General features: G+C 53.7%; 1 pseudogene; it reads left to right on the top strand.

Moving 5' to 3' along the window:
• Nucleotides 1-14001: 14001 nt before the first annotated feature.
• On the top strand, nt 14002-15911 carry LOC143675483 (RNA-binding protein EWS pseudogene; annotated as a pseudogene).
• Nucleotides 15912-16909: the final 998 nt, after the last annotated feature.

The raw sequence follows: 16909 nt of genomic DNA, 5'->3' as shown, positions 1-16909 counted from the left end.
TTTCCCTACTTCCCATATGATGCGTTCACATCTGTCCAGCTGGCTGTTGCTGATTCCTCCTTCCAGGACCCACTTCCTACGGGAAGCCTTCCCTGAAGCCCTTGTTGAACAAAGTGCCTCTCCTCTGCCCTCCAATAACCTTTCATTCTTCTCCAATAGGTCTCTTCAGAAGTATATGTTCATGTGCCTATCCCTCCCTCTTCATTATAAATTCCTAGATTACAGGAACTGTGCTTGTGCCTTGGTGGATCTGTTATATATTCCAACTCCCGGCACATGAAAGGTGCTTAATAAATGACAAAACTGAATCTCACACTTTTCAGGTTTTCATTCTCCTGCAAATATAACTCATTCATCAACTATTTATTGAGAGACCTTTACATACCAGGCTCTGTGCTAGGAAGTAATGAGGTGGTGAATAAGAGTGACAAATCCTCAAAGGGTTTCTACTTTGGTTAAACTGATGGCAGAAAGCACACAATTACACAGAATATAATTTCAGGTGGTAGTAGGTTGTGGAGGAAATAAAACAGGGACCTAGAATGGTGATACATCTGCTAAAGAAGGCCTCTCTTGAGGAGGTGGCTTCTGAGCTATCCTGAGTGGTGAGAAGGAGCCTGCCCCGGAGGAGACACAAGAAGAACTTTCCTGGCAAAGGTAGGAGAAAGCTTGTTTGGAACATAAAGGTCCTTGTGACCAGAGGGTTGAGAAAAGGAGGCTAGTGGAGAGATGCGAGCATGGAGACGTGGTGGGTGGCCAGATGATGAGAGCTCTTTGGCAGTGCCACACCGGTAAATGCAGGTGTTTCCCCAATGTTCTAGTCTCTACCCTCTTCTCCTCTCACTTCATACTTTTTTCCTGGTTGATTCCATCTTCTCCCATCTCTTAAGCCATGTTCTCTCCTTGGATCATTTTCAAATTTCTATCAGCAGCCCTGACCTCTCTGCTGAGCTCCAGAAGTGGGTACTCAGTGCCGGTTAGCCAGCCCGCTTGGAAATTCCACTGGCATCTCATGGTCAACACGTACAATCCAAGCTCGTGGTGGTTTCCCAAAAAATACCCAAGACTTTTCCCTAGCCGGGTTCCTTCACAGAGCTTTGGGACACATTAGAGTCCTTCCATTTGCAGGTATTCCCAGGACCTTCGGTCAATGTTCCCTCATCCGTCTGGAGAGACTTAGTGGTGTCCTCTTCATCTCAAACCCATCTAAAGGTTTTCTTAGTCACAAGAATGGAGGCAAAGAAAGTTCCCCCAGGTGGCTTGGGTGGGCTTCAAGGCCCATCTGCCATCAGCGCCTTGGAGAATTCCAGCTCTGGCCTCTGTGGAGGAACTCACTGGACCCTAGTTCTGGGTTTTCTGCCTGGGGGAGGAGGAGCCACTGACACCGAGCATCTCCTCTGGTCAGATACCCGGCCCGGCAATTTCAGGGACCTTCAAGTCACTAACCAGCAGCCCAGACTTGGGTTCAGGGACTCCGTGGCCGCTGCTTGGTGGTTCTCTAGATGTGGGTGGTTACAATCCTAAGCCACGGCCAAGCTAGATTTTGCCTTGAAGAATCGTGCTCCCCAGGACTGCGTGCTGAGGCTGCTTTCGTGATTTACATTTCAAAAGTAACCGAAAACACAAGTCACCTTCTCCGTTCACCCATCCCTGTGGACAGGCACGCATGCGTCATTTGGTGGAGCCACACACCTCTGGTGTGCTCACTGAGGATGTACCAACATTCTCGTCCCCAACACCCTAGGGCAAACTGGGCAGTGGAGACTGCAGAGATGAGGACGCTCAGGTGACCTCGAGCTCAATGCAGCAGGGCCTCCACCCTCACTCTGCTTACAAACTGGGTCACCGCATTGAGCATTCCGTCCATTTTCACGACAGCTCAGGGCTGGAGACAGGGCTTTTTTATGATCAGTTTTTTCAAGTGAGAAAACCATGGTTGCAAAGCTAGGTGAATGCACAGCTCCCGTGGAGGCTCCTTATAATTTCTCTAAAGTTGCCATTAAACCAGGACAGATTGGTGGCCAGAAACCCCTCAACTGGGGCTGGTAACGCAGTCAGTGGGAAAAACCACAGAAAATCTAAGAGACTTATCTCTTGACAATTACACTCCTGTCTGAGGTGTGTTGAAGCCTATCTACTACTCTCTGCCTGCAGAACACAAACAAAAAGGCAGTTCGCTGGCAGTTTGTCAACAACTTTCTCTGAGGTTTTTGAGATTTCCTGGGGACACTTCCATTTCCACCCGTCACACATAAAGGTCAACCAAGGCTCCAAGAGGAGAGGGAGAGAAATTTCGAAAGGAAAGACTCATTGGCAAACAGCTGGTCCCTGTTTGCTGTGTCAGGCTTGCCGTTAACTCTTCCTGGAAAACCTCCTCAGGAAGAAGATTCTGAATCCAGCAGAGGGAGAGACCTTGGGCAGAGTCTTTGTCTCCTATGCCCGAGGGGCCAGATGTGGCCATACAAGGAATATGTTCCCAATTAGCCAAGGAAATGGTGCATGGGGCGGGGTCAGGTTTCCCTCGGCCACAGCTGGGTCAGGGCTCCAGGACCTCGCATGGGCTGGTCTTGAAGCCTGTCCACCTTCACGTGTGCACGGGGCAGGTCGTGCCACGGCGCCTCGTGAGCACGCTGGGCCAGTCCAGACTCCAGGCCACACGGGAAGCTGTGTGGTCAAGACCCAACAAACTCACGCTCCTCTCTCTCCCTGTGTGTTCGAGATGAATGCAAATGGGACAGGCATCACTGAGAATGAGCAAAGACCATATTTATGGCAGTAATATCTTACTCGTGAATAGGGAAAAAAAATCTTTGTTTTTGTTTGATTAATTTTGAGGCCCAATGTGAATCCTGCCTTGCATGATAGATGGGCCCTTGGAGACGGGAGGGTAAACCCCTCTGTGCATGTGAATCAAATCCTGTTCACAACGTCCTCTTTCAGACAGCTCAGCGCGAACCTTTTTACAAAGAGGGGCTCTGTTTAAGTTAAAGAACCCCCACCTCACCCCTGCACCCCCACCTCACCCCTCTACCCCACCTCACCCCCGCACCCCCACCTCACCCCTCTACCCCACCTCACCCCTCCCATCCCCCACCTCACTCCTTCACCCCCCACCTCACACCTCCCATCCCCCACCTCACCCCTCCAACCCCCTCCCCATCCCCTCACCTGACCCCCCACCGCCACCTCACCCCTGCACCCCCTCACCTCACCCCTCACCGCCACCTCACCCCTCCCATCCCCCACCTCACCCCTCCAACCCCACCTCACCCCTGCACCCCCTACCTCACCCTTCCAACCCCCTCCCCATCCCCTCACCTCACCCCTCACCGCCACCTCACCCCTCCCATCCCCCACTTCACCCCTCCACCCCCTCCCCATCCCCTCACCTCACCCCTCCCCTCCCCTCCCCCCTCCTATCCCCCACCTCACCCCTCCACCCCCTTCCGCGGCCTCACCTCGTCCCCAGGAGCCGAAAACAGCCTCACCCGCAGACACGCCACACAGAGGAACTAGCTTTGTCTCTGACCTTGCCCTGGTTACCGAGGGCGGGCAGTCAGGGGCCCCTCGGCCTGAGCACCCTAATTTCCCTCGTCTCCTCCTGCCTGTCCAGTCCCGCAGTGCCTTCCTCACCCTGGAGCTGCCCTCAGAACGGGGCCTCCCAGCCACGGGCCCCAGGGTGGGCATCAACCTGAGCCCCTGCACCCTGACACCCCTAACCTGGACCCCCACGGGCCGGGACTCGCCCCACGCCCCCTGCCCGGTGCTGATGGCCAGGCCCCCTGGGGCGGAGCGGCCGAGACGAGGCGGTGGGCAGCCCTGCGCCAGGGTGGGACGCGGGGCTCCCGGGGAGGCCCCACCTGCGAAGGCTGCGGGGGGCGCGTGGCCCCTGCTGTGCAACCCCAGTGCTGGGAGAGCAACCCCCCCTCTCCGCCTTAAACTCTTCCATACGTGGGGCGTTCTTAGAATTTCTCCTTAACTACCCAATCAGCCTCAGAATCCCGGACAGCTGTAGGGAGAAATGTTCTGTTCCCCACCCTTTTCCCTTGAGTTCTGATAATGGAGGGGCTTAGTTAACACAGTCGCCAGCGTCACTCTTTAGTTCTCAGGCGGATGAACCCACATCAACTCATCACTGCCACGTCAGGCCTGCTGGCCAAATCCACTCCACCTTCCCATCAGGAGGGCAGGGTTGTCTTGGTGATGGACGGAGACTGATGGAAAGTTCCGGGCTGTGGTGGTCATTCCAGTGGGCAGCCCATCTCGTGTTCATCACTGGAATATAAGGCCTCACATACAAACCAAATCATAGAGTCATGTGTCCAGCTCACTAAAGAACCAATAACAACAAAAACAGTTTTTTAACTGAAACAAATTAGAAAGAAGAGATAGAGAATGTGGCTGAAAAAGCCCTAGAGTGGAGTGCTGGAGGCCCAGGTCCTCACCACAGGCTACCACCAACTCTCCACGTGCCCTTGTTGTGGCCTTGGCACCCCTGGGCCTCAGTTTACTCATCTGAGATAGGGGTGGACTCAGTCGCCGGCTTCTCACCAGGCACTCAGGACTGCAGAGACTCAGGAGGTTACTTTACAGTTTCACTAATGTTTTATTTTGAAGTTTAATATTTAAACTTCATTGCTACAACTGCAATTCAAAGATATGATGCACAGCATAGCAAATTTTAACACCTTGTGGACTTACGGCAAATTATGTGGCCAGGAGGACTCGTTTTTGTGGAAGTCTCAAATCACGACTTCTCTTACCATCTATCTGATTAATTGAAGAGCATTTTGAGATTGCAAGACAAACTGTAACAAAACAGTAATCAATTGAATCTGTTCACCACTGTGAACTAGAAAATTCCAGACTGTAAAGACAAAATAAAGTACAAAAGTGAATTGGGGGCAACAGTGGCTCAGTGGCAGAGTTCTCGCTTACTATCCTGGAGACCCGGGTTCGTTTCCCGGTGCCTGCCCATGCGGGGAAAAAAAGTGAATTGGATGCTGAAACTGAAAGCAGAGAAGGATCATTATGATACCTAATTTCTCATTTTTATGCTGATCAAAACAGCGCATTGTACTTTTTTCTTTGTAATCAGCTTAAAATTATAAAATACATGCATTATTCAAAGTATTTCGTTTTCATGCATCTATCGCTAGTCACTAATTAATATTAGTGGTATAACACTGTGTCTGCTTTTGTAGCTTAGACGTCCATATATATAAAATTTCGTTTGAAAAAAGGGTTGCAGTCCTTTGCAAAGTTCGAAAACCATGTGTCTAAAGATTTCCAATTTTCCTTCCAGCAAGAGAATACTTTGTTTAAATACTTCTCTGGGGATAGGAGGATTGCCTGACTTCAGGAAGTTTCTTAATCAGAACAATCAGAATATGCAGAAGAAAGAGGGGGACAAAAAGACCCCTTGATTTCCCCACCTGGTGCAGGGTTTCGGGGGCAGCTTCGCGGCGGTGTGAGGGCCTCGTGGTGTGAGCCACGCCCCGGCCATGCCGTGCAAGGCACAGGGGCTGCCCAGAAGCGCCCAGCCCACCCACAGCTCACGGCCGAGTCGTGGACCCAGGCACCCTCAGAGGCGGGGAAGCCCGCCTGCGCTGGGCCTGGCTCGCCAGACATTTTATTTATTCTCCTTGTTCCTGCTCAACACTCTCTGAAATCATCCTTCGCTTTTGCGGACGAGGAAATCGAGGTGGTTGCAGGGCCAGAGAGTGGCCGGAGCAGGTGCCCCCAGCTCCCAGCGGCTGCTGAAGGGCTCGGCAGGTTCTCCAGTGTGGGCTCCCGGGGCGGGGGCACTAGAGCAGCTGGGGAAGGCGCAGAGAGGACGGATCTGGAAGGAGGAGTGGAAACCTTCCGTGAGGTGAAGAAAGGAGCCCGTTGCCAGGTAGAGGGGACAGTGTGAGAAAGCACAGAGAGACACGTTTTAGGAGAGCTGCCCTTCGGGTGGCAGGGTGAGAGCACAGGCGACAGCCAGCAAGGTGGGGGGGTGGGAGCAGAGCAAGGCTGCCCTGCGGCCTCAGCCGGGCCCTCCACTTGGCACCAGGGCCCGGGACTCCGGCCAACTCGGGCTCTGCTTTGGGCCTGAGCAGCCCCTGCTCCGGGCACCGGGAAATCTCTCCAGGGGCACAGCTGCTCTCCTTCAGGGCCCAGCCCGACTTGACCTTCTCCTGCAGCCACCTGACCTTCTCCTGTAGCCACCCGATCCCCTCGCCCAGGCGGGATCTTTCTTGCCTCTGAACACTCACGCGTCTTTTCTTGGCTCATAGTACCTCAATGGATGACCATGCAGTGAATACGTCCTCTCTCGCAAGAAGCGTCCTCAGAGAAAGATGCTGAAATGGAGGTGGCTGGGCAGCTACTTCAGTGACAGCTCCATGCCAGCCTCACGATCGGTCAGCATTGTCCCAGGGACACGGGCCCTGGACACTGGGCTCTCCAGCGGGACGTGGCGCGTCCCCAGCCCTCCCACCTCCGTGCTGTCGGGGTGTCTCCTTCCCCTCTGGCAAGGACTTAGCACAAGGCAGTGGCCCTGGCAATGGTTGTCGAACTCAACTCCGCTCCCTGGACTGCCCAATCCCGTCTCACTTCTCGGTGTCACCCATCTTTTCACACAAGTCCAGTACCCCAGACTCCGGCTGTCATTTGTAACTTGCAGAAAACACTGTTATCTTCCAATTAAGTGGCATTCATGTTTCCCGCATTCCTCCCGGCACAGACCATTTCCATCGCTGCCACTGTTTCCAGGCCACTCTCCAATGGCTTCGCCCTGGCCTGACTATGACCTTGACCTTGACCTTCACCGCCAGTGGTCTCTGCCCGTCCGTCTACCAGCAGCGGACCTGCACAGCCAGTGCCACAGTCGCGCGCTGCGGGCGCCTGCCTCTCCTCAAATCCCACCGCCCGGCGCACAGGCGTCCAGCCCTCGGGGGGTCCCACAGACCAAAGCCGTTCCCAGCCTCTCAGTCCCGCTGGTTTTAATCCTGCTGGCCAAACTTCTTGCAGAGCTCTGTTCCCAGGTGGCGGACTGAGAGCACGGTGACCGCTTTCTCCTCCTCTCCCACCCCACGGCCACCCGAGGCCTAGGCATGCCCCCAAGAGACCTGTCCCCCAAGCACTTGCCATGTCGCCTGTGGACAGGCGCTGGGGGCCGCGGCTCTCTTTGGCTGACCCCAAGGGGAGCATTCAGAGCACCTTCTGGAACAAAGCCAGGCCCTGGCGGCCAGCTCGGCATGCCCAGAACATCAAATGGCCGGACATGAAAGGGCCGAGGAGGACGCTTAGCCGGAGACCCCGAAGCCTCCACTTACCGGAGGCCCCAAGCACAGTGCCGGCAGGTGATTAATGATGATGGCTCAAGCTTATTGCAAACAGCCATGTGACAGCAGGGCCGCCACCCACCGCAGGGACCCGTGTGATTGATGAACCACCGAGGAGGGAGCTGGTGGGACGACCCTGCCTGTGACCTGGGCTTATCTACTGCAGGCCCTACAACTTGCGCCCCCCCCTGCTGGGGCTGCGGGGGAATGGGTGGGGGCCCCGGCTAAGCCCTGATGAGGGGAAAGGCACAGGCCTGGGTGAGGAGGGGCGGCCTGCCTGGTGCCCTGAGATACCCGCGACGCCAGAACCTGGAAGGCTGCTCGGTGCCAGGGAGGCAAATGCGTGTGCTGCGCGGACACGGCAGGCTGCAAGAAGGCACAGCCTGGCTCGGAGACCGCCCCCCTGCTGCCAACCAGACCAGCCTCCCGCCAGCCTGTCCCCACTTGCGAAGGACAGAAGAGGGTGGCAGGGTGAAGGTCCTGCACTGCCCCTCCTGCACAGCACCGGGCCTCAGCCCTGTGTCCTCAGCTGCCCCCTCCACTCCGGACTCGGGGTTCTTGGGGCCCCTGCCAAAGCGACATGGGTGACGAGAGACACTGTTGGCGGAGACACGGGCTCAGTCCCTGCCAGCCCGGAGGCCCGAGCGTGGCCTGCCGATGGCAGGGAAGACACAGCCTCCCGACTCAGCAGTCTGCGGTCTCGTCCCCAGAACACGTCCCCCACGGAAAGCCAGCACAGAGTCTGGGAGCATGAGAGGAAAGGGAAAGTGGTGCTGGGCTCAGCGGCCCCTGAGGACCGCTGGCTGGGGGTCCCTGCAGGCCCCCCCCCATGCAAGCTGTCGCCCTGGGCCCCCCTCCAAATGCCCAAGGCCGCCGCCTTTGCTGGGTGTCCCCGGGCCCCTCAACCTGCCTCGGGCAGTAGCATGCAAGCTCAGTGGGACCGCGCCTGGTGCAGGGCTGGGGCCCTGGGGTGACCCTGAGAGCCCATGGGGAGCCCAGGAGGCTCACCCCTGGGGGGGCTGGCCATTCTGCAGGCTCTGGCTCCATTTCATCTTCGTACACTCCTGCATGCACTGACATCTGATCCTCGCCCCAGAGCATGCAAATCTAATAAATTCTTGGCTCCTGCAAGTTTCTTTAAAAACTATAAAAGAGGATCATATATAAAGAAGTTGATTAATATACACCCTGCTAAAACAGCCTGGAACATCTGTGTATTAAGTTCATTTATTAAATTACACCAATCTGTATTTTAATGAGTGAAAGATACAGTACTTATTCTGTCATCCATCAAAATAAACTCAGGAAATACTTAACATTATAATCATTTTTCTTGTTTGAACACGAGTTATGAAATATGAATCCTGCACTAAGAACACGGGCTTGCCATCATGATCAAATATGTTTTTACAGGTGCAGCAAATATTCAGTTTTCATTTCTTTCTCCAACTGTTGAAAATATAAACCATGTTTCCTATTTCTTCACTGGGTAACGCTGCCTTCCCACCACATGGCACCCATTATTGCCCCACCATCTTTTTTTCTCGCCCCCCCAAACACACTCCTCCGAGGTTGCTTAGTAATGAAAACACAGGCTTCTGTGGAGGCCCCACAGCCCAGGGTCTCGCTGCACAGACCTTGCCTCCCTTTGGGCACAGGCTGGGGCCCGCCTGCTTCTCTTCCATCCCGGTAGCAGCTGCACCCTCTTGTGCAGCCTGGGTTTGAAGCCGTTGGAACCAAGTGGCACGCTGGCTAAGAACATGGAGGAGGCTGGCTCTGCCCTGCAGCCCTCCTCCCCGCTGTGGGTTGCCACGCCCTCGCCTTGGCCCCTGAGGTCATTCCACTCAGGTGAGGGGCACCTTCAAGGCTCCAGGGCCACTGCAGGGCTGACCTCTGTCCAGCCAGCCTGAGAACCAGGAGTCCTAGGAGCACCCCTGGGTCTAGTGGAAGTTTTCTGTGGCCAGTGGGAGCAGCCCATGACCAGTGGGAGTGTCCTGTGTCAACTGGGAGTGCCCTATGGCCAGTGGGAGCACCCACTGGTGCTCTGGGGATGGAGTGGGGGCACAGAAAAGGACATGGGGCACTGACAGGGAAGGCAGTGGTGGAAATGGAGCAGAGATGAGAGCTTTAGGTCAAATTAGAGAAGATCTTGGAGGCAGGTTAAGGAGTTTTATCCTCCAGATACTTTTGAAGGGCTTTAGCAACCTGGACTCAGTGCACGGGGCAGGTGCTTGGGAGCCCAGGGCAGGCTGTGAGGCCAGGGGCGGGGGCGCGGGGCAGGAGTGGCCGGGGCAGGGCCCCTCCCCAGGCACCTGCGGCACACAGGAGGCCATCAGGAGAGCTTACCCGGGACCACCCTTGGCTATCGAGGCTGCCACTGAGCTCGGGTACAGGCCCTGCCCTCCGTGCCCCGGACCCCATCTCCTCCTCTGTCCCACCTTCTCTTTGGCCCTGGAGCTATCGGCCATGCCCTGAGGACCTGCTGCTTCCTACAGGGTGACCAGCTGCCCCCCACCCCCACGGCACCCGAAAACTGAGCCAGCCTCCTCCGGGACGATCGAGCCAAGGTTTAGAAACCTCATAGAAATGGAGAAAGTGACTCATTCTCCAGGGTAATGCTCCAAACTGTTCGCAACAAGGGGAGCAGGCTCTGGCCCGTTCCCACAGGCTCTGCTCATGTCACTGCAGCAGGATGTCCCCTGGGCTCCAAGCTTCACCCCTGCGGATCCTGAGTTATGGGGAGGTCCAGGGGGTCCCTGGGCGGGGCTGGCTCGGTGGGCCACTATGGGGGGCGCATTTGGCGACTCAGGCAATGGCTATTTTAATGAGTGCCCACTGGCTGGACCTCAGCTTTACTAATGAGCATGTAAAGAGATGTTCCAACCCACCAGTTGTCACAAAAATACAAATCAAACTAGCAATGAAATGCCCCTTTTGCACATCCAATTGGCAGTGTCTGTGCAGCCGGATTCCTGTCCAAAGAAGGGCACACTGCTCAGCCTCAAGGAGTGTGGCGAGCTAACCCTGGGGCCTGCCTCAACTGCCCCACAATGTGGGTGGGAAGGTCTGGCCACTCCAGCCTGGGGGCCACGGCGGCAGTGACACTCACCCCACAGCTCCTCGTGGACTTGGCCACGCTTCTCCATCCCACCTCTTCCTCCACTCACGCTGGCTTCCACCTCTTCCCTGCGCAGGAGGTGGCCCCTAATGCACAGCTTTTTGCTCATCAGACTCCATCGAGCATCTGTTCCTGGGGACGCCATGATGGGAGAAAGGCATCCCTTCCCTCCTGCCAGTGGGGGTGAACCGGTGCAGCCAGGAGAGAGAACCCTGGCAAGCGCGTGGTGGATCCCGTGTTAAGACCCCCTGGGCCTCAGCAAGCCCAGCCTGGGGGTGCCCAGAGAGCCCCAGAGAGGGGAAACGGCCAAGGCTGGCCAGCCCAGCGTGGTCCGGGGGCAGGCGGGGTACAGCAGCCTAGCTGGCCATCACCGGGGCCTGGAGTGCAGGTAGCGTCTGGCATGCGTTCGAGTCCATGCAGCTGCCGGACACGCTGAGGCGTGTTTATTTATAATCGCACGTGCATTCTCACATGCAACACTGAGCAAAAACGGAAGTGGAGTCCCAGACAAGGATTTGTGTGCAACTAGTTTGTGATCCCAGGAAGGGGAGGTGAGAGAAGGGGGGGAGGGGGAGAAGGGGAGGGAAAGAGAGGGAGGGGAGGACCTGTTCAGGAGCTGGGTACCATGGTGGGCATCTGCGGCTCCATCCCATTGGGGCCCTCTGGGGACGGCCCAGAGCATGCCTCCAAGTTGTAAGAAAGCTGCGTGTCCTCACCAATGCCTGGGCATCCCTGGGGAAGGCTTCCTAGATGTTAATTCCCCTGCACTTCCAGCCTGCCCCATTCCTACAACCAAACAAAAGCCCCCCAGGAGCGTGCAGTAAAAAGCCCTGGCACAAGCAGGAACGGTGGGAGACAAGGGACCGGGCGGGGGCACTGTCAGTGAGTGCACAGCGAGAAGCTGATTTATAGCACGTACCTTATGCGTGCAAAAGCACACACTGTATGTCTAAATAAAAGCATGGAAGGTGTTTGGAAGCACATGCATCAAACACAGGGGTGCAGGTAACAGCAGAGGGGTGGGGGGGATGAGGGGTAAACAGCAAAACAAAACAAAAAGAGTTCGGTACAATTGTGATGTGAACTGGGGCCTCCGTTCTGTAGGCTTGAGGTCTTCAAAATAAATTATAATATTTTTAAATGGAGAGTAAATGAGGTTCAGTTTGGGGGAGGGGAGGGGCCAGGCTCTCCAGTGAGGCCAGGCTGCCGGCCAGGGCCCTGAGCTCTCAGCAGAACAGAAAATGCCATTTGTTACAGAATGTCCGGGGAGTGATGGCTCAGGAGATAGCAGGGATAGAGGCAATAAAACTTCAAACAGAGCTGGATGGCCGAGATGGGTGGGGGCAGGGCAGGCTGCTCCCCGTGAGCACAGCAGGGAAAGCTTGCTGGGGGCTGCAGCGCTGAGAACGTTGTTGACTCTCTCCCCAGGCAAAAGCTAGCGCTCCCTTCCTCAGTCCGCAGGGACCCGTTTGAAGACATGGACACCTAATAAAGTATAATGAGGCCAGGTGCAATCATGAAGCTTCTAGAAGTCGGAACTTTTCAGGAACTTCACCAGGACCAGGTTATGATCAGCCACGGCATACATCACCTCCCGCCTGTATCCCCAGGATGATGGGATGGGGTGGGGAGGCAGGGACGCAGTCGAGAGTGGAATCTGCGGGGAAACGTCCATCCATCCGTTGAGCTGCCAAATCACCCAGTGAGTCTCAGCAGGGAATCAGGGTCAGCCTGGCCCCCGCACACCCAGCGGCCCCCGTCTAAGCTCTTGGGCTCGTACACACACACACACACACACACACACACACACACACACACACACACTGGATGAAACATCAAGTGAAAGAATGTATGAGAAAGAGCTTGGGGAAAGATGAGTCCTGTACAGACGGAGTGCAGCAGTAACTGTGACCATCTCTTTCTTGGATTCTGGTGGAAACTGAGGCAAGAGCTTCAGCTGGCCAGAGGGAAGAGGGGCCAGCTGTGCTGCTGCCCACACAGGAGCTGGAGGCCCCCATCCGGCTCTTAGCAGGCTGCCGCCTCTTTACTCCTCGTCCACGTGGGCACGTGTGTCCTCGGGCCACAGCCCCACTGGCCTGTGAGCACATGGTGTCCCCGTGGCCGTGGCACTGAGGGCCGTCCTTCCTGCCCTCCGCTTGGATGGAGAAGCCACAGCAATGCCCCCGCCTCCTTCCTGAGCCCCCCGACCAGAGTGCGAGGCTTCCCCTCGGCAGGCAGTGCAGACACTTCGGGAAACAGCCCGTCTCTGAAAGCGGCTCTCAGGGACTGGGTTCTGTCTGGAAGTGGCCCCGACGTTATTTATTCATTTTTCTACAGGATCAGGGAGGTAACTCAGATGTATTCAAATGGAAGGATGCATATGTTATTCTTAAACTATGCGGTTTCAGTGTGTGTTTCTCCTGCACAGGCAGCAACCCCCACGGCCCCAGCCCCAGAGGCTGAGCTACTGAATTCTAGCCCTGTGGTTCCCAAAGGGTGGTGTGTGAAACCCTGGGACCCCCAAGGCCCTTTCGCAAGAACATCTGCCAAGAACCCAAGTCTCCGTAAGCACTGTCAGTTGTGGTCTTGACCTTGAGGTCAGGGCAGGAGTTGCCTGTTTTGTGCTGACATGTGCACCGATGGTAAAGAGAGAGAGTGAGTAAAACTTCTGGCACCTTGGCACAAATGCAGGCAGTGCCCTCAGTACTAGACATTGTACTTTTCATTGACACTCACAGAAGGGAAAAAGTTTTGATTCAGAATGTTCTTAATGAAGCAATAAAAAATTAAGTTTATTAAAACTGGCCTTTTAAGTATTCCCTGTAACATAATGGAAGGTACTTACTTAACACTTCTAGGAAACACCGAAGTACTGTGATGGTCCCAGGAAAAAGCTCTTCTACCGCTGTATGAGCGATGAACTGAGCAAGCCATTTTATTCACAGAGCACCACTTACAGCTATGGAACCACTAATCATGGTTATTCAGACTTGGGTACTTGGCAAGTATTTTCTTGAAAATGAATGAAGCAAGCCTATCATTTCAAGGAAAACTAACAGTTTTTTGTTGCCAATGATACCATTCAGGTTTTAAACAAAACTTAGCAATTTGCAAAACTTGTACCTACCAGTCTGAACTTGACTGCTTTCCAATGCTTTAACACTCTTCTGATGAGGTGGGTGGTGGTACTGATGAACTTGATTTTTATATTCTGTAATGAAATGTCTCAGTCAAATTTGAAAGATCTGCATAACTCAGTGAACCAACGTTTTCAAAATGATGATGTAGTATGTTACAAAATGACACATGTGTAAAAATTCTATTTGGAAGGCAAGATAGACCAATGGATTTTAATGTGACAGAGTATAAAAATTCACTAATATGGGGCAGTGTGATGGTGGTTTAGTGGCAGAATTCTCGCCCGCTTGTGCCAGAGACCTGGGTTCAATTCCCAGTGCCTGCCCATGCCAAAAAAAATTTCTTTTTCATTAATATGGTTTTTAGAGGGAAGGTGAAGGGGAGACGGATGTTGAGGACAAAGAGGAAGGAGAGAAAATGGCATCCACTAATTATAGTACCTCCAGCCAGGTTGCAGCCCAGCAGGGCTGCAGCGCTTACCCCGCCCAGCCCACTCGAGGATACACACAGATCACCCAGGCATATGGGCACAAAGTTAAGGAACTTATGGACAGCCCATGGATGTCAGCTACACCCAGGCTCAGGCCACGGCCCCCGATGGGCAGACCACCTATACGTTGTCTTATGGACAGCTTCTCACTGGCTTCACTCCTCTGACTGCCCCCAGGCTCACAGCCAGCCTGTCCAGGGCTACGGCACTGGTGCTTACGACACCACCCTGCCGCGGTCACCACCACCTGGGCCTCCTGTGTAGCTCAGTCCTCATGTGGCTCAACCTGCTCACCCAATTGCCAGGCAGCAGCCAGCAGCCACTGCACCTGCAAGACTGCAGGATGGCAGCAAGCCTGTTGAGATTGGTCAACCTCAGTCTAGCACAGGGGGTTTCAGCCAGCCCAGCCTTGGATGCAGACAGAGTGACCACAGTTATCCTTAGGAACCTGGGAGCTACCCCGAGCAGCCAGCCCCGCACCTCCATCCTATCCTCCTACCAGCTATTCTTCTATACAACCGACTATTTATGATCCAAGCAGTTACTCTCAGCAGAACACCTATGGGCAGTGGAGCAGCTATGGACAGCAGAATAGCTATGGTCAACACAGCAGGTATAGGCAGCAGCCTCCCACTGGTTTTCCCCCAAACTGGATCCGACAGCCAGACCCCAAGTCAGTATAGCCATCCGAGCAGCAGCTCTGGGCAGCAGAGCTCATTCTGACAGGACCACCTCACTAGCATGCATGTTTGTGGGCAGGAGTCTGGAGGCTGTTCTGGGCCAGGAGAGAACCGGAGCATGAGTGGTCCTAACAACTGGGGCAGGGGAAGAGGGGATTTGATGGTGGAGGCATGAGCAGAGGTGGGCGGGGAGGAGGTTGCAGTGGAATGGGCACCAGAGAGCAAGGTGGCTTCGGTGAGACCAGTGGACATATGGATGGAGGACCAGGTCTTGATCTTGACCCGCCTGCAGGTCCAGGTGAGGACTCCAACCACACTGCCATTGTGTGCAAGGACGAAATGACCACATGACTCTAGATGACCTGGCGCACCTGGGGTTGTGAAAAAGAACAAGAGAACTGGGCGACCCATGATGCACACCTACCCGGATAAGGAAACAGGAAAGCCCAAAGGTGATGCCGCAGCATCACAGAAAGATCCACCGACAACCAAGGCTGCTGCAGAGTGGTTAATGGGAAAGATTTTCAAGGGAGCAAACTGGAAGTCTCTCTCACAAGGAAGAAGCCTCCAATGAATAGCATGCGAGATGGTATGGCACTCCGCGAGGGCAGAGAGAGGCCGCCCACATGCCATGGAGGTCAGGACCAGGAGGTCCTCTCGCCTGAGAAGCCATGGAGAGACAGATGAGGCCTCCCCCTAGGAGGGCCCTGGGGATGCTAAGGGAGCCCATCTGGAAGAGGAAATGTCCAACACCGAGCTGGAGACGGGCAGTGCCCCCGTCTGAGATGTGGAAACCAGAACTTCACCTGGAGGACAGAATGCAATGAGCATAGGACTCCCAAGGCTGAAGGCTTCCTCCTGCCACCATTTCCACCCCGTGGCAGAGGTGGCCATGGTGGCATGTGGGGAGGAAGAAGCGGTCTCATGGACGTGGAGGTCCTGCTAGAATGCTCAGCGGTGGCCCTGTTGGAGACAGAGGTGGCTCCTGTGGTGACCAGGGCATGGACTGAGGTCGCCTTGGTGGAGGAAGACAAGGTGGCCATGGGGGACCTGGAAGAATGGAACCAGGAGGAGGACCTGGAAGTGACGAGATCAAGCACTGCTGGGAAGGCAGAGACTGGCCTCCTACACACAGAGACCCCGTAGAGCTGCACTGACTACCAGATTTCTTTTCCAAACCAGGAGGTGCTTTAAATTTAGAATTCCATATTTATAATGTAGGTCACAACATTATTATTCCCTGTCTGTGTTTTAGTATTTTTCACCGTTTGCGAAAAAACATTAAAACAAGTTAAATCGTAAAAAAAAAAATTCCTTAATATGGCTTTAAATTCCACATTGAAATTAACTGTTAAGAAACCCCATCAGTTTGCAATTTGGTATAGAATCATAGAAGAATATCAACAATTACCCAGAAAGGCTACTAAAATACTCGTATGTCTGTGTGAGGCTGGATTTTCATCTACTTCAACACAAAAAAACTGTATTTCAACAGTTTGAATGTAAAAGGAGATATGAGAACAGAGCAGTCTTCTATTAAGCCATATTTTAAAGGGATCTTCAAAAACGTTAAAGAACGCCCCTCTTCTCACTTACTGTTTTAGAAAATAGAACTTTTTTTCATAAAAATATGCTATTTTTCTAATGTGTAATTTGTTTTCGATCGTATATTTGTAAGTAAATTAATAAATATTTTAAATTTTTCTGTTTTAATTTCTAATAGAGAAATGATGATAAATATAACCCACATATAGAAAAAACTTCGGATTCCTCAATAATTTATAAGTTTGGAAAGGGCTTCTGAAACCAAAAAGCTTGAGAACTGCTGCTTTAGAAGAATTTTGACAAATTATTCGCTTACTCATCAAATATTTATAGAGACCATATTATATGGCAGACACTACATTAAATATTGGGAAAGTGGAGCAAAAGAAGGCATAAACCTTTCCCTGGAAAGTTCAGAGTCTTAAAGAAAGCAGCTAGTTTTGAAACAAAAGGACAAGTCTAATAATCAAAGCAAGCTCTAGGGAAGATTCTGTAACCCAGCCTGGGAGAACAGAGACAGCTTCCCAGTGGAGCTATTGCCTGAACCAAGCCTGGATTATAAAGGATCAGATTGTGCAAAGAGAAACTAAAGGGGGAGAAGGGAAGGAGA

This window comes from Tamandua tetradactyla, chromosome 3 (assembly GCF_023851605.1).
Source record: "Tamandua tetradactyla isolate mTamTet1 chromosome 3, mTamTet1.pri, whole genome shotgun sequence".
NCBI lineage: Eukaryota > Metazoa > Chordata > Mammalia > Pilosa > Myrmecophagidae > Tamandua > Tamandua tetradactyla.
The sequence above is the reverse complement of the archived record's forward strand: the minus strand, read 5'-3'. Positions and strand labels throughout refer to the sequence as shown.